At 38.1% G+C, this 19,166-nt stretch overlaps 1 protein-coding gene across 15 annotated transcripts in view; it reads right to left on the reverse strand.

Annotated features, from left to right (window-relative positions):
- Lingo2 (leucine rich repeat and Ig domain containing 2) overlaps positions 1-19,166 on the reverse strand; it is a 1,315,053-nt gene that overhangs the window by 130,071 nt on the left and 1,165,816 nt on the right. For 2 of the 15 annotated variants that reach the window (NM_001436765.1, NM_001107926.2), the window contains 1 exon segment: positions 13,676-13,867. The gene's annotated coding sequence lies outside the window, so the exon portion shown is untranslated. 15 annotated transcript variants of the gene reach the window in all.

The raw sequence follows: 19,166 nt of genomic DNA on the forward strand, positions 1-19,166 counted from the left end.
TGATCTGTTAGTTTCCAATCTTAGCCCCCTCAGCTCAACTTGAAACCTGTCTTCAGAATAATCCATCTAAACAGCAGCCCAGATCATGTTATTCCTTAATTAGAGAACTTCAGAGAATTCAAAGACTTACAGGATGAATTCCCAGCCTTTTAGACAATTAAAAAGGGCCATCATAATTTGTCTATTGCCTTTTCTCTCATCCTGTATTATATATTTTATTACAAGAACTATAAAACCCTTCAAGTATCTGAGAAGCTTCCATTTGTCAGTCTTGGGGGATAAAAAAAAATTTCTGGATCTTACCTATGTGAAACTGTATGTACTAGAACAAAAACCTTAACAAGAATCAAAAGCTCTTGCTTTTGTGGTTCAAGGCTTCTCCAATGACTACATGATTTTTACCTTTATGCCTTCTATGTAGACAATGCCCTTTCTCCAATTTTTGCCCTCTACCTAGTTAATTCTTCTCAACCGTGTAATATCAACAGGGTGTCTAATATTAGTTCCTATATCAAGTTAAATTTGAAAGCTGTAATTATCTAAACTGTCCTTGTATAACTCTAGTAATGTGTATAAGTACATTATAATTTATACCAATATATCTACATTTCTTATACACCATCAAGGCTAACATCTTAGTATGTTCTCTTTTTATATCTATAAATTACCCAAGGTAACAGTTCAGTAGACATTGGCTAGATGAGAAGAGGATGACTATTACCACAGACCACAGAAAGTTAAAGTCACAGTTGTGTTGGGCTTTCTAACACAACTAAATTACAAAAACACAATATACCTAACAATGTTCACATGTGAGGCAAAAAAAAAAAAAACCCTAAATTTTGTTACCTCACTGAACATCGAAATCACTTACATATACTAGAACTGATATAAAACTTATAAAGAATATAGCTTGAACAATGACTTTATTTTTTAATTGAAAATATATTTTTCCTCAGGTAATATGTTATGTTAATAATAGTTCCCCTACCTCTATTCATCCCAGTTCCTCCCTTTCTTCCCTCTCATTCTCACTGGATCCACTCTCCTTCTGTCTCTCATTAGAAAAGAACAGGTTTCTAAGAATAGTCTACTAAGCAGGCCTTAAGATCAATTTGACCATTTTGTGTTGTCTCTAAGATGTAAGTACTATTACTGATGATATATTTCCATGCTGTGGTTCATATAGTTTGATGGTGTTGTTATTTTTCTTTTAAGACACTTTTATTGGCTCTTTGAAAGTTTGGATCATATTGACCTTCCCAAGCCCATCTGTATCTATTTCCTTTTCCTACCCATTCAACTTTGTTTTCTCCTTTTAAAGTTTTGGAATTTATTTCTTTTTATACTTACCAAGTCCAATTTATGCTACCCATATACTCTTGAATTGTGTGAAGTCTACTCTATGGATGCGTGTGATCAACTTTCAAGGAGTTACACTAATTTAAAAAAATAACTGACTCTTCCTCTTTCAGCAGCTGTCAATGTTCAATAACTCCTTGACCAAGGGTGGGACTTCATACTCTGCTCTTCTTTCAATGCTGACTTTTTTTTCTGCCTTGTGTTTGCACAGGTTTTACAAATGCTGTCACAAATGTTATGAGTTCATATGTACAAGCTACCTGTTATAATTCCAAGACTTTGTTCCCTTGTAGTAATCTACTGCCTGTGGCTATTAAGTTCTTCCACTGCCTCCATTGAAAATGATTCTCAACCCATGGGAGAAGGGAGTGTGTTATAGATATCCCATTTAGGGCTGAATATATTCCAGCCTCTGCGTGTATTTTCTACGTCTTGTCTCTATTTTAATCACAACCCACTACAAATATAGGAGCTACTTATAAACCCATATTTCTACATCCACCTCGTTTGTTTGTTTTGATCTGTTTTGACAAAACCCAACAATGCTCATTGAAGAAATGCACTTTGCATCTCTGTCACATCTTCCCCTCCTCCTCTCCTCCTTGTCGCTCCCTCTTATCTCCCCACTTGCCATTATTTCAATTAAAAATAATAACTTCCAATAAGTTTACAAACCAGTTTACCCTTTTCTCGTTCATTATGTATCTGTTATTCTTTGTTTTTAATAAAACAACTCACATTTTCTAAATATGATATGAAATTAACATTGGGCTAATTACAGTTATGTATATTATCTCATTACATGTGTGAAACTACTGTTGCCATTACAAAATGCTAATGCTTGTATGGACACTGACATTTAGATTGATGATTCCAGGACCACATGGCTGTTCAGTTACAGGCTGTCATTTACATCAAAAACTGTCTTGACTCCACAAGCCAGGTCCTTTATAACCACCTTCTACTTGATAAAGTTACAGGTTATGAAAATAATGTAGTTTAATCAAACTCAGAGAAAACTTCATGTGCTAGAGTCAGTAGTTCAATTCTATAAGAAGAAAACAATTATCTTTTTAAATTTGAAAAGGACCAATTTGCTTGTAGGTTTCTTGTTCCTTTTGGAGAACTGCCTCACAGAACTGCAAACCACCTTCCAGAAGCATATGGCATGCACATTTTAAAAGCTTATGTTTGTAAACAATTCACATGTGGTAGGAATGCTGAAAATGAAGTGCAGGTTGGATAAGGTTGCCTACTTGGTCTTTTAGGAAAATAAGGCTGAAAAAGGAAATGCACAAATAAACACCCTTAAAATCATAACAAATCATAGTCCTACAAATTCCAATCAAGGCTACATTTCAGAAAATCTGGAATTTTCTCAAATGTTAATTTCACAAAAAAATAAAAAGTTGAGGGTAAATCAATATCGAGTGATATCACACATCCCAGGCAGGCAGAACAAGCCCCAGGCCAACCCCAATCTGGCCTCACATGCCTAGGGTAGGAAAAGTAAGCCTGAGACAACCCCCCAGTCCAGCAATCCTGGTGTCACATGTCATGGGTGAGGCATAATACTCCTGATACAACCATTCCTAGAGGAACCAATGCCACTAAGAAGAGTGAGTAAGTGGTGGAGCGGCTGAAGAGAAAGAGAAGAAGGATGTGTGCATAATAAAGAGAGAGAGCAGGAGACTTGAGGTTCATTCGGAACAGCATGATATGAGTAGCAGGTGATGCCACCTAAGGTCATGTTGTCTGGGTCCTTGACCTGCAGCAGCTGGAGTCTGATACCATCAAAGCTCAGGGAGATATCCTTTATCTGGGGTCCTGTTCATGTCTGAGGACTGTAAAGAGCTGGCCCCACCCCTCCCCAGCAGCAGAACAAGCCTGGGCAGCAAAATAGAGTGGGCCCTGCTGGAGTAGGAATAGGTGAACTGGTCCTGCCACTTGCCTGCTGCTGCACTTGGGTAAGCTAGCAAATGCAGTGCTTGAGATCTCGCCCTCGTGGTGTGGGCTTGAGAGAGTTGGTGGACTGGCCAGTTCAGCTACCACACAGGCATAATCCAGGACTTTTAGTTGGCCCAGCCCAACATCTGCCCCTTCTATGAAATGCTGGAGCATGCAAAAAGGTCGGCCTTACATACCCAAAGCTCTAGGATCTCCATGACACAGGGCAACAGCAGGAAATGCTGGAGTTACGTGAGGAGTCCCAGTAAGGATCTGGTATTGATAATGGAGCAGGAGCTAGAGTCCTCAGACCAGACCAATGACTCCTTGCAGTGAACATTTACAAGTGAAGAAGTATGGATGAAAGGGTATACTGTGGGACACACTACAGATTCTACAATGAGATTTAGTTTTTCCTTTTTTGGGGGAAGGTTACAAGGGCAAAGGGCAAGTACAAAGGAACTGAGACATGGGTAGAATTGGGGTACATGATGTGAAATTCATAAAGAATCAATAAAGAAACAAATAAGACAAGACAAGACAATGAGTAAAATGTGTGATCAGTAATTAGGTATTGAACTGTCATCCAACTCCAGGCAGTTAAAATGACATAGATATGAAGACTTGGAAGAAATCCATAAATAAAGTTACTGTTATTTTACTGTCAAGTGTCTCAGGCATACTGGTGCTGTTTCCACTCTATAGAAGAGCCCCTAGATATTCAGACTCAGATGGTGAACACCTAAATAGAACAGATAGATCAAGGTGTCTATAATTTTAAAATATTTGTATATTTTAAACATGTGGATATGATGACTCTATGTAGACATGGGTCATATGTGGATATAGAAAATATTCAATGAAATGATTTGAGGTTGAAAATATTTTTATTGATTTTGTATCTTTGACTTTTGGAGGTTTAGAGGCAGTGACTCCTGTAGCTCTGACTATTCTTCAACTTGTTTTGTAGCTGAGTCTTCTACCTCAGCTTCTACCTCGTGGGAAGTATTACAGGCATGCACTAACATGCCCCTTTGTACTTTAACTTTTTGTACATTCTATTAATTTATAGATGTTAATGTTCTAAAGAAGTAGTTGAAAAAAAACAAGCTGAGGCAGATACTGTGCTAGAAGTGTACTCAAATATTATTACCCCAATAAAAAGTACAGAAGGCTGTTTTGTACCCTTTTCTCAACTCCAAAGCTTAGCTCATTCCTTTGTCTATTCTTCCCCATGTGTGCGCTCTCTCCCTCTCTCTCTCCCCCTCTCCCTCTCCCTCTCTCTTTCTTTCTCTTTCGCCAAATTACCCAGAATGTTTAAAATTTGTAATTGCTAGCAAAGTTCTGTTTGTGTTAGGTGGTCATATTAATCTATAAGATTAGAGAGACCAACACTAACATGTGATCAGTTGTGGTCTGTTGAATAAAGATTGAATAAAGATGTCCCCAGAGGCTCATATGTTTGAATATTTGACTCCCAGTTAGTGAAACTGGTTGGGAAGCATTAGGAGGTATAGTCGTTGTTGGAAGAGGTTTCAAAAGCCAATGTCAGGCTTAGTTTATCTCCCTCCATTTTGTGGATGAGATGTAAGTTCCCAGTTACCTCTATAACTACCATATGTGCCTGCCTTCTTGGTTGTCTGCCCCCGTGTTCTCTGCCAGGACAATAATGGACTCACCTTCTGAAACTGCAGGCAGGCTCCCAATTAAAAGTTTTATCTTATTAGTTGCCTTGGTAATCAGCACACTCATTCACCATAGCAATAGAACAGTCACTAGGACAATAGTATAGACAGTTTTTAAGTCTACAAAAACAATATACTTAGACATAATATTACCATAAGTTTATAAAACACTACTAATTTATGCACCTCCAACAAAAAGTTAAACTAGTCTCAAATGATTTCCCATAGCAGTCACTATTCTTAAATCTTGTCTGTTTTATGGATTATATGACCCCTTAACCATAATTTTGGAAAATAATTATACCAGTTTCTATTATGATATTCCAGTATTCCTATGTATCAAATATTATGACTGATAGCTTGCATATGTAAAAGTGTACTTGTTTACAGCAGGCTCCCTTCAAGGCAGTAGAGCTACCGGAGTTAACAAAGAAGCCATCTTGGGGCTGATTGTATCCTAATGATCTCATTCATACTTCACTTATGATCTCATTCAGTCTTCACCATCACCCTGAAAGGGAGAGTTGATGAGACTTCAAATCCTGACTGATATTTTAGATGGATGCCAACCATATCCTTACATGGTACACATTTTTTCTCTTTTTTTCATTATTCTTCCCATCAACTCTGAATCACTGAAATTTGAGGAAATTGCAAGGTGATTTGATTAAGCAGGAAACTGATCAAGAGTACAGAGATTATCCTTCATAAAAATGAAACAAAAATCAGGATACACATTCGTCTCAAAGATGTATGAGAGTCTGAGACATAGTTTGCATAGTAGAATGCAGAGATCTTGTATCTAAAGATAAAAAATAAACAGAATATTCAAAATCGCATTTGCCTAGGGCTCAGTAGACACTACCCAGGAGTCCATGCATCCCCTCTCTTCATAGTTGGTGTTGTCTTCTGCACTGTGTTTGTTCTCTACGCGCTTATCATTTTGATATGCTAAGGAGCTTCAAAATCAGCAGTGGGTGGATTGGGCCCAGCTAGTGTTCCAGATTTAAATTTTAATTTATTAAAGAAGCACACAGTTCTCCGTAGTGAATTCAACAACAACAAAAAAAATCACATATTCTCAAAAAGACAATGGAAAAACATGTTCCTATGGCATCTTGATCTTTGACAAAGTAGAAAAGAGCTGTTTAATGGAAACAACGATGATTCTGGAGAATGGAAACTTAAAGTGCTAATAGCAGCAATTAGAAGTAATGACTAGTTTATTATGCTATCATTTGAACAACATTATTTCTGCTTCAAAACAAATCATATCCCTCACAACTCATGCATAGGAGGAGGTAGTATCTAATCTGGGGAATGTGGGAGCTTCTAAGAAGATAAAGAGCACATGGGAGGCCTTAGTGCAGAGCACACCAATTCCCAGGGATGCATCACCAAGGGCCAGAGGTTGCCCAGACAAGGTTTGACCTGGAAGAGCAGAAACTCCCATCTTTGTACATAAATCTCGCTGCTGATGAATTTGTAATGATAAGTCCTTAAGACTGTGGCAGCAAAAAGCACTTAAAATCAGAAAATAATTTATGTTACACATTTCTAAGTTTCTCTTCTAGTTTCAAATTAAAGTTAGAAGAACAAAGGGTTGTCTTAAGGAAATGCATCTAAATAAATGAAAGGAGGAACATCTCTTTCTCCAATACATGGAAGGTCAGTGATCAATTATTTGCACACTCAATGTGAAAGTTATTTGAGCTTGCCACATTTCGGAAACTGTCAGTTATTATACATGTGCACAAATAAAACCATATACCCAGGACTAGTGAAACTGCTCAGTGAGTAAAATGCTCATGCCAAACCTGATGCCGGATTATCTCCAGGATTCACATGATAAAAGGGTGGAAATAAGTTGTTCTGACCTACACATGTGCACCATGCCCTCTTCTCCCACACACAGCCAGTAAATGTAATGTTAAAAGTTATTAAACAAACATTTACTGACTAACTACTGTGTGCTTGGACCAAGGTAGAATGTGGGTCTACAATGGCTATGGATGTGGGTTTGCCTTTTGGTGCTTACTCATGGAACTTAGAATGTAGAAAGACACACAGACTGGTAAACACATTTGACAAGCTAACTTGAGAAAGGGAAACAAGTTACAACGGAAGTCATTGAGAAGCCCCATAATTCCACTTGCTGTTGGAAAGATTTTGCAGAACAAATGGTATTTACACACTGTAGGTAACAACTGTGCTGAGTCCTGAGAGTGAACGGGAGTAGAGAGTGGAGAAGCAGAGACTGTGGCTCATGTGGAAGAAGCAAATCAGGGATAAGGGTAGAGAGAGAATATGGAAAACTGCTGTCAGGAAACACAGACAGTCATGGATGCAAACACTGGCCTACTGAACAGAAGCATCATAAAGGACTACACAGGGAACAGTATATAGCTTAATAAATGTCACTTACTAAATCTGTATTTTATAAAAAAAAAGGAATAGTATAGAAACTGAGTCTGGTAAAATTCTAAAATAATTCAAACAGTTAAGAGGCTAAACATGACCTAACGATGTTCTATGTGGCATTCTTTCCTAGAATACTACAGTTTGCTGCAGGTATTTACAATCAGATTACTATGGCAAGCTGCACCCATCAGTTAGAAACTGTGTGGCTCTCAGGCCTGGCTGCAAAACATGATCATGTGGGTAATATAAAAATAATCTTATATTTAGGCTTTGCCATGAGATTTAGTAGTCTATATCAAAGATGGGATACTGGCATTTATAAAACAGGGCTGTAAAAGATAGTGGTGAGAAAGAATCCACCGAGGATGACTAAGACAGAGAGAGTTACGTCTTCTGACCTTAGCTGCTTGCCACCTAGCTGGAGACCTCGGTGCCCTATCTTCATTGCCTTCATTAGTTTCAACAAATAGCCATAGAAAAGATAAGCAAATGGGAATGGCAATTAATGAGTAATAACCATGAGCAAGAATGAAGGACTGCACTATATCATCTGTGCTTAATACCAGTTTTCAGTTGGTGACATCTACTTATGATCACTTTTTAATCTATGCTATATTTCACATTGCACATACTAATAAATGTATGTTCCGTGAGTGGGTAAGGAAAAGATGAGGAAAGTGAAACGCAAGTTTCCAACATCATCACATTTTACAAGGCTCACCGGTTCCGGATTATCGTGTTATGAATGAATGCTCATGAGATTTATTCAAGGGCATTCTTGTGACCATCTCACCTGTAGGAGCCATAGAACATGTATGGTCTGTCTTCTAGTTTAGTGAAAACCTTGCCTCTTCCCCCTCATCAATGCACACTTATTTGAGACATTTTCACAGTAGCTGGTCCCATCTCTTACACAAGGAAACCATAGCCTACTCCTCATGCAGATGCTGGATTTGCTGAAGTGGACAGACAAGTTGTGAGTCAGAGATGGAATGGGATGCTGTAGAAATCAAGGGTTCAGGCCAAGAGATCACTACGCGATCTGGTATTTTCTGCTCTTGCCGTCCATCAGGAATAGAAATACCATGGAAGATAAGGTATGGAAAAGAGGTGCAGGGGACACCTTTTAAACTCACCTCACATTCTATTCTTTAGTTCAACCAGTAATAGGCTCTAAATGCACCTTGAGTTTTCCTTACTTTGCGTTTTAATTTTCCTGCCTGGCTTTTTAACACTTTCATGTATGTTCTTTAGTGAAAAGATGTGCAGAATTTGAAAAGTGTAAGATCTAATTGCTATGCGTTCACAAGTACTTTTGCTATATACGTGCACATACACAAAACCTTCTTATCCATGACTTAACCAACATAGCATAAACTACAGTATTTAATCATTAATGTGCTATAATTATCAGCTGATGTTTGACATTCCATTAATATCTATGTATCATTTATGTATCTATCTATCTATCTATCTATCTATCTATCTATCTATCTATCTATCTATCTGAAGCTGTATATGTAAATGTTTTATATAGTTTTCTCCTATCTATACTTCAAAAAATAAAATAAAATAAGAAAAAGACATTTAGCTTGTCTTCCTCTTGGTGAGGAGGTTTTTAAATAAATGTGTTTATAAATTTAAAGCAGAAATCCAACTGACATTACTTTTGTATGCCAAATTATAAGTAGAATATCATGTGCAGGTTAAAATGATCAATGGTATACAATTTTCATTAACTGTCTATTTATGTAAAACCTAAGCCTTGACCCTCCATGGTGACATTTTTAGAAACGTAGCCTTTCCAGTGATTTGAGCACTTCCTACACCTTTTCCTGGTTTTTGTTTTGTTTTGTTTTGTTTTATTGCTAATGCAGTACTGCCAGTCTGTGATAATGTAAGGCAACTTCTTTTGCCTCTCAAATGTAAATATGTCCATGAGGTTTTACCAAAATTTAACTTACTTCTGAGGAAAACACAAAGCTCAAATACATAGCCTTTCAAACCTAAAATAATTTTAATCCATCAATTTTACCCTAAAATGCTAAAAAAAGAAAAAAATTTTCCTAGTTTTCTTGGGATTGAACTCTATGTACAAGCTGAATTAGTGTCTTGCATCCTTGTTGGTAATTACTTAATAATAGAGAAGTCTTCTGCCTGAGTATAAGGCCCAGAATTTGTGCCAGGGCTTCTGCGGTCAGTAAATAGTTTTGTTTGTTTCTGCATGGCTCACTGTTATCCTGTTTAAGCATGGCCAGGGGGTGAGATATCAAGGTGACTCTATCAAGTTCTAGTCATAGGTTCTGAGGGATTTAAAGCACGGTTACTTAAGTGACACTTCTTAATGTATTAACATGTGTTCAATCTAATTTAGCTGAGTGTATTTGCATGAAACATAAGAGCTCTTGGAAGGAATGCAAGGTTCATTCTTAGTAAACTCTGAAACACTTTTTGTGCACTGGCTTGTGGATTCTGAGTTGGACTTTTCATTGACTTCTAGAGCTTCTGTTTTATTTTTTTTCCCTCAAAAACTTAATCTGCATCATAGACACAGCAAATTAGGCTTACTTTTGAGTTTAAGTTATATTTCATAGATGAATAGGGAAAAAGTACCCTGCCATTTTACAACCAAATCTGGTATCAGTTTAGCTCTTTAATTACTTTATTTAAAATAATGTACTCAAAATTTGGTCTCTTAAAACTTTTTTTTCTCTGAAGCCATGGGATATAATTTGATTAAAAGAGAAGCCTCATTGAAGTATGTGGTCAGAGTAGGTTTCCACTAGTTGATTTTGGAATAGGTGGATAGGAAGTATTAGGAGCACATTTTTTTTTGTTCTGCCTCTGTACTTTTACCATGGAGAACAACTCTTCCTATATTTAATAACTATGCACTGTTCAATAGTCTCACCTCATCTACACAACTTCTCTTCAAGTCTGAAGCTGACACTCTGACATGTGAAAATCCCAGGCCTGAATAGAACCCACAGTCCTTGCACAGAGTTTGGCTGAAGCCACCCAGTCCTTGGTAGGAGCCTTCAAAAGAATATTGTGACGGATTTATAATTCTTATAAGTCTTAGCTGCCCCACAAAAGTTAGAATTAATTACCTCCATGGTGTCAAGTATCTTACTGGGTGCCCAAAGTGCCAACAATCAGGCATTACATTTAGAAAAAATTCTTCTGCCTTTGCTGATCGTGTGGGGCACCACGGATTTGATATTATTCTTTGGGAGCAGATATGAAAGAATTATCAGGCTTATGGGATCACAGTCAGACTGTTATTTAAAATATTTCTTATCAGAAACAACCTTTGTGTGAAGGCACAATTATAGACACATCTACACGAATGATCCATTTATAACATTTATAATAGTATACTTTCAAAATATCCCCATATTCATGACTTTTCCTTAACATACCCAATAATTCTGAACCTAAGCTGTCTACTTTTGGAACTAAAGTTAATTACCATTGTATACGCATGCCTCAAGGAAAGGCTGGAGCTCTCTGCCCTCTGTCAGCTCCATATATAGAGAATGTGGATTTTATACAGATATATTGAGAGTAACATGATTTAAATATTAGTGCTAAAAGGAGATTAAATGGGAATAGATAGTCAGACCCAGGTTAGCCACATTTAAAATTCAAGTACAAGATGTACTGCATAACTGGTGTTTCAGACTCTGCGAAACCTAGGTTGATCTTGAACCAGGACTCTTTTTTTCTTTTTCTTTTTTTTTTTGGATATTTTATGTATTTATATTTCAAATGTTATCACCTTTCCGGGTCCCCCCTCTCCCATTCCTCCTCCCCCTGCTTCTGTGAGAATGCTCCTCCTCTCACTCACCCACACCAACCTCACCTTTCTGTTATTCTCCTACACTGAGGCATCGAGACTTCATAGGACCAAGGGCTTCTCCTCCCATTGATGTCGGACAATGCCATCCTCTGCTTCATATACAGCTGGAGTCTCGGGTTCCTCCATGTGTACTCTTTGGTTGGTGAACCTGAACTTTTATATAGTGACCTTGTTATTTGGGAAATACCATACTTCCTTCATGGCTCAGTTTATACCCTCTTGCTCTTTCCTTTTGCTGTCACACACCCCATAGCAATTTTTGATAGGATCTTTAAGCCATTATTTTTCTTAGCATGCCTTCCTCTTTTGGAAGGTTTTCCCAGTAGACTAGATATCATCCCATGAACATTGGAGCCCCTGTTCTTGCTCAAGCTTTGTTGAAATCACAGATAATCAAGTAAAAACTATGCATTACCAGATTGATGAGTGATTAAGACCATCGACCACCTGGATTTTAACTTTGGCTTAAGCCTTTCCAAGTCTCACATTCCACAAGTACAAAATGGGCATAACAAGGTTACTTAGAGTGTTGGGATAAGAGTGACAATGAACAAGAACAAAAAAAATGTTTTTCACAGTCCTGGAAATACTACGACTATTACCACCAAGGAAATATCTAGGCCCAAAAGGAATAAATAAGGCGGCTCTATATGGAAGGTATTCTACCATGCTGCCAGAATGTCTTTATAATCAGGACTTTGGATTTCCAGAAGCTTGGATCCAGCAAGTTTGATCAAGTCCTGATATTTAGAGATTGGAAAAACAGAAGGGAAATGGAACCCAAATCTGAAAAAAGCCAGAGATATGTGGAAACGTTTCAAATTTAGAGGCAGTGCTGAAGTACCTTCTATATCCCCATAGACTGCAGGCCTCAGGAGCACTGTGGGGAGTAGCCATGGGATTAGTGACAATCTTCCTTCTAAAAAGGCTTATGTTTTCTTCCTTTTTGTTTCATTAGAATATTTCATTAACAAGAAAGCATTTTCTATCCAGAGCCATCTATCCACTAGGATGTACCTAATATGTTAGAGGCATCTATCCACATGTAGTTAACATCACAGCATGGTTTAACTTGTATGTGCATATATGAATCTTAATTTCTCAATATAGGTTTGAGTGACAGTTATGTTGAGGTGTGACTCACATTCAACCCACGACATGTCTTACCCAAATGTGCTTTCCTTAGTCTTTCAGTGTTCTCATAGGCTCATGTGGCTATCATAACATTCTCTTCAATTTCTCCAAATTATCTGTCCTCGCTATCATTATTCTCATACCTTCACAGTTCCCAGTCATATACAACCACAAGCATACTTTCTATTTTCACTGGTTTCCTTAATCCGCGTATTTCCTTAGTCTGTTGTCCTACTATAATTTTATTACTGTATTTATTCCTTACTCAGTGCTGCAAAAGTGTACATAGGTTCAGAGTGATGCAACATCATTGTTCCAACAGAAATGAAATAATTAGAAGCAAAGCAAAAAGACCTCAGGTGCAGACTAGTTTCTGCAACAATCCACAAGTTGCAGGCCATAGTCTAGAAACATATTATTTTAGATGTTGAAATGAAGAAATATAACATCATCCTTTGCTAAAATTTCTTTGTTTCACACATAATTATAAATACTTTAAATTTAAGCCATTCATTCATTAATTAATTAATTCATATATTACTTAAGCCATGTAATACATATCACACATTATGCTTGATTTTTCACAATTTTATAGCACAAAGTCGATTTATATTTTAGATCCACTTTAACTGGAATTAAGAGGAGTACAGTGACTCCTCTCAATTCACACACTAAAAAATAAAGATATAATTCAGGGCCTTTCCCTGCATCATGTACATCTTCCATCAAGTTACACATTCCGCTCTCAACACAGCCCTGCTTTCTTACAAAGACTGCTCAGGAACTAACTCCACAAACACGACTTATACAGCTGTAAGCTTCTATCCCAAGCTCCCTGTGATTGTAGTTTAGATTCTTCTCCACAGTACAGAAAAGCCTCTCGTTAATTGACACTGTGGGGCTGAGAACAAAGCCTCACGTACAGAAGCCTCCTGTCCGGGTTTGCTGTTGCCCCAGCTGTCCCACATGCAGAAGGGCTTAGCTGTCTGAGCACTAGAATTTATCCTTCTCTTTCACGCCTCAGCGCACAATACTCTCTCCTGCTTATTAAATCCCAGGAGGCTTGTTGCAAAATAGTAATACAAATAACATAAAACAAAATAATGTGTGATCATTTTACAGAAAGAATCACAAGCTAGAAATTCAGTTGGAAGAGACAAAGAAACGGGGGCAGGGAGGGGGGAGGGAATGGGGATCATAAAGTCAGATTCCAGCAGCAGCAGCCGCGGCAGAAAAACATCAGAGAAATGTCTAGTCACCTTACCAATCATTGTGGTCTCTTGCTGTGTTTAGTACAGTGTGTTTCGGGGTAGATTGCTGGTTTTCTAGCCACTAAGTGCCTTCAGGTGGAAGGTACTGGCATTTCCACGAGTTGTACACGTTTAACCCGGGGCAGGAATCATCTTCTGCAGTAGGCAGGGCTGTCTACATGCAGGCTGGGTTTCTAGAGTGCCCTGGCACTAGTCTTCTTTGAGCGGAAATAGGGCCAAGCCAGGCAGGACTGCACTGACGGATCAGTCAGGCTTGTCTTGGTACAGTAACCTAATAAACTCCAACTGTGCAAGGCACCGCTGCTGCTGAGAAACTCGATTGTTCATAGTAACGGGACGCTCTCCAAGGTGGTGGGTGAAAAATTCAAGTGGTCCTGTCTGCTAGTAATATCCGGGGCACTACCTCATCCATTTAATTAACCCCTAGAGAGCAAGCCAAGGAACTGCTCTGATTACAAAATAATAGGTCCATCAGGCACAATTAGGACCCAAGTGAAACATGGCAGTTTGCATGAAAACGATTGAAGTAAACAATCCCAGGCTCTGAATGGGGCTCTTCCTAATTAACCCTTAGAGGGCTAATCTGTTTGCCTGAACAAAACCTAGCATTTGCCAATTGGCACGTTGTAGAAGTGGTTTATTTTGCATCAGATCTTGCTAGGCATGGCACCCGTGAGTGTAAATGACAATCCCCAAAGGCCTACACTGAAGAACATTTTGAAAACACAAAATCCAGTGAATGGACCAGATTACGATTTGATGAAGAATTAGTAGATCATAGAAAGAGAAATCCAGGAAGAGGAAGAGAAAATCCAGATCAATGGACACCAAATATTCCTGAACTCACAGCTTGAAGCCAAGATACGTATTTGCCTCTCGGACAATTCCACTGAACCTCTTGTAATTCTGGCAGCCGCTAGGTCCCAGCTTAAGTTATGGGTGCAGTTTGCTTTAAAATGGGAGTCGGAGGAGAGAAAACTGCTGGCTTTTCTAGCCACAGACACATGAACAAATAAAAAAATACCCAAGCCATGTCTCAGAACCTATTTCAATGTCCGTGTTTTTGTTCTGTCTCTTTCTGAAATGTGTATTTGGTTGCTCGTTGCCCATCCCCATCCTGTAGAACAGTTTTTGGTACAACTCAGGTGGTTCTCATAATTGCCTTTTAATAAACATATGACTGACCCTACAGGAAATGAAACAAAGCACAACAGAAAACAAAAAGAAAATAAAAAACGGGTGCTGTGAGTAAGCATCTGGTAGCAGCAGTGATTTTTCTGGAAGCATAAACTTACCTCAGTAAAAAGGGCAATGGCCTTATTCCTGCTGGTACCTGACTTTAATCCCAGTGCTAAAGAGACCAAGGCAGGCAGAGATCTCTGAGTTCCAGACCAAACTGGTCTATGTGGTCCAGGCCAGCCATGGCCTTATGGTAAAAGACTGTGTAAGAAAGGGGTCAATGGCTTACAACTAACAAATGATGGTCATGTTACTACCTATTCACATTTATAGTAATTTAAACTTTTATTATTGGCCCACACATGAACAGATGTATAAGTACATAGATCTCTATATATAACGTACGAATGTATCTTATAAAATTCTAAAATATATAGATCCAAGATATCGCTTCCTAACAGAGTGAAGCTTTATTATTAATGCTCAGTTTAAGGGTTTTCCAAGGGACGGAGGTGGACTGTCCTTAGATGTGGTGAGATGTGATGGTATAAAACAGTCACATCTGGCTTACGAACAGGGCTGTTCCACCTTCACTCTCAGATAAGAAACTTAGCAATTTTAATTGATGATGAGGTGCTAAAAGCAGTTACCCAGCAGTCTGTGCAAAAAAGAGCAATACTCAATTGTCCACAGATATAGGAAAAATGTTGACTCATTTTTACTTATGCCATGAACCTAATGGTCTGGAGATGTAGCTCGTTGTGCATACAACAATAAAACCTGGTTATTTTGTAACTTTTTCTGTCTAAATCAGTGCTGTATAAGAACCCAAGATCCCAATTTGCTCAGAGTCCCAAAATTTTCAGTATTGGAAACCCACTAGTGTATTCCCTTAATTTACCTTGTGTGTGTCACAAAGCGAGCATAATGTCCATAATTTTAATTGTCAGAACAGGGGCATATATTTAAACCAATGAAGTCTGCTGACTCTGAGCCACAGGGAAAGCCTGAATTCTTCTCTGTGATTTTAATTGGCAGATCAGTGGCAGAAATATGCATAATACATTTGACAGTAGAAGAGAGCTAGGCTTGGCAAATATCAGAGGTTGGCTTATTTTTATTGGGCAGATGCATCCTAAATGCTAGCCTTCATCTGTCTACTTACCGTGGTTATTGAGATATCCGTTCATGGTAGCGATATGGCAATCACAGTGTGGGGCCATGAGCTCATGCCAAGAGGAAAGGCTTCTCAGCTGGGCTCCCTGTGTTCCTGAAATTGTAGCATGATCTCAACTCCTTTGGGACATCCTAGTTGGAAACCTTAGTAGGAGAATAGGAATACTCTTGGGGCCTGCACGAGACCCCTTGGCACACTAAGCTCAAGAGCTTACGGAACTATCTGAACTGACGTCTTTAAATAATCAGACTGGGGAAAGGTAAAAATTTGTATGTCTTTTGGAGAGAGAGAAAAACTTACCCCCCCTTTTTTCCTCCATGTTCTTCCTTTTAGGTAGACTTAACAAGATGTTTAAGATACAGAAAGTGTTGTTACGAAACCCATTTGACCTCTGAATAAGCAATTCGCTTTACATTCCTGGGAGTTGAGCTAGGCTGTCAATATAATGTGAACAATAATGTGTCTATGAGTCCATCAATGTCCTTGCTTGCTCCTTTAATTCTTCAGGATAATGGGGCTCAGCGAAGCAATTTCCTCGTAACTTCTACCATGTGCCTAGTTACAGGCTACAGACAAAAGCCCATCTTAAAATTCTATACTTGATCACCATCCTTTCTCCTGAGTTTTAGCTACAATATAGACGTCTCATCTTCTTACTTGCTTAATAAGCAGTATTTGCAGATGCGAAACATGGCTGCCAGTTGTTTTTTTATGCCAGTACTCAAGTTATAAAATATGCAGGATCACATATTCTTTTTGATGTCTACTAGCACAAAATATTTTATAGTAATAGTCCTTTAAAAATATCATAGAACCTGAAATAACAATGCAGATGCTCTGTCAATCTTAATTAACAAAGGGCCCATTAACAATCAACAAGAGATTTCTTGCTAAATTGTAAACAGCAGAAAGTTGCCAATAAGGATGCGGCATATTTACCCCCAATTTACAGGTTTTGGAAGATTTCCTGAACTCACACACGTTGTCTTTATAGACTTGAATATCATAAGGGAAGTAGGGTCTGGTTTGAAATAAAATCTACTATATTTGACAATCAGAAGGCACATGTGTTAATCCCAATGTCTACCTCATTGATGAACTGCCGGGACACATAAAGGAAACAGTCCTATGAACCCAAAACTGCAAGATCTCCATGACACAGGGCAACAGCTGGATGTGTGAGCGGAATCCTAGTGAGGATCTAGTATTGTTAGTGTAGCAGAAGCCAGAGGCCTGCAACCAGACAAATGAATCATGGCAATGAACACTTGCAAGAAAAGAAGTATGGACAAAAAGGTATATTGTGGGACAAACTGTGATGATACATTATGGCTTCGACAATGAGATTTTTTTCTTCTTTTGAGGTTGCAAGGGTGGAGGGACAGGCAGATGAGTAGGATTGGGTTTGAAGTGCATGATGTGAAAAGAGAACCAATAAAAAGTTAAAAAATAAAAGAAATTACCAGAATAAAAGAAAGAAAAGAAAAGAAAACAAATTTGTTTATGTGTTGGTAGAGATAACTCAATAACCAGGCACATGGGCCAGTGTTGAGAATCCATTTGTACAGGTAGTGTGTTCTGAGGCCACTCATAATTCACTTTGCCTCTGTGGAATGAGTTCTTTCCTGTAGAATATGGCTCGTTGGATTGTTTTTGTTGACCTAGAACAATTAATGTTCTTGGTCAGTCCTAGGATGACTACCTTAAGTAAGACATTTAATTTTCAAAACAAAGTGTGCCATTTAAATAAATATTTTTTTAAAAAATTATTTTATTTTAATTACATCTGCCTATGTTGCAGGTATGCTCAGAGATCACACTTGCAGGATTCTTCTAGAGTTTTAGTTACAGGTACTGGTATCCAATGTGGGTGCTGTGAACCAAACTCAACTCTTCCAAAAGAGCAATATGAGCATCTCTTCAAACTTTAATCCATGGATTTTTAGTGATGTAATATTATTAATGACATCTTGCACTTGACAGTTACATTGGCATTTAGTTATCATCATTTGAACTCTACTATCACTGTAATGCTAAAAATTAGACATATTGGGGTTATCATTGTTAGTTTATGTAGGAGGCAACAGAGCGTGAGAGAGACAAAATGTCTTGCCATAGTCATCTCCTGGGCCTGTTGTCTCTTACTATATTCTTTAATTCTTCCCATTATTATTTGGAATTTAAAAGTAAACCTCATCTAAGGAACTCTATTCAGCAATTTTGGATCATGATGATCTTAAAAATTAGTTCTCTAGAAGGAGGACATAGCTGACATATCCAAAGAGTCTTTGCTCCTCTTTTGATTTGTGCCCAGATTGCTCAGATTTTATGAAAGCAGAGCTTTTCTAGTCACCCATTTATATATTCTCTTATGCATAAATTTATGCTGTTTGTATTAGCTTAAGGTACTGCCACAAAATATTATAGAGAAGGAAGTTTAAATGATATACATTTCTCCAAGCTGGAGAGATAGCTCAATGGATAACAACAATCTTTCAACAATTATGAGGATCAAAGTTTGGACCGAGAATCCACGATTAAGCCAGGCATCTTCCCAATGCCTGTACCACTAGCTCCAAGGCATTCAATGCTCCCTTTCAACTTTCTGAACATACACAAAAGTACATATGTACATGTAAGTATAAAAATATAAGAATTTTTTTTTTGGTTCTTTTTTTTCGGAGCTGGGGACTGAACCCAGGGCCTTGCGCTTCCTAGGTAAGCGCTCTACCACTGAGCTAAATCCCCAGCACCAAGTATAAAAATATAAATATGCAATAACAAACATTTTCTGAACAAGTTATTTGTTTCCCACAGATCTAGAGGCTGGGAAGTCCAAGAGTAAGGTGTTGGCAAGGTATGTTTGATATGCAAAAATACTCAGTAAAATTCTCACAAACTGAACCCAAGAACACACTAAAATGATCATCCATCATGATCAAATTGGCCTCATCCCAGGGATGCAGGGATGGTTCAGTATATGGAAATCCATCAATGTAATCCATTATATAAACAAACTCAAAGAAAAAAAAAACATGATCATCTCATTCGATACTGAGAAAGCATTTGATGAAATTCAACACCCCTTCATGGTAAAAGTCTTGGAAAGATCAGGAATTCAAGGGCCA

The sequence above is a fragment of the Rattus norvegicus genome, chromosome 5 (genome assembly GCF_021556685.1).
Source record: "Rattus norvegicus strain SHRSP/BbbUtx chromosome 5, alternate assembly SHRSP_T2T, whole genome shotgun sequence".
NCBI classification, from domain to species: domain Eukaryota; kingdom Metazoa; phylum Chordata; class Mammalia; order Rodentia; family Muridae; genus Rattus; species Rattus norvegicus.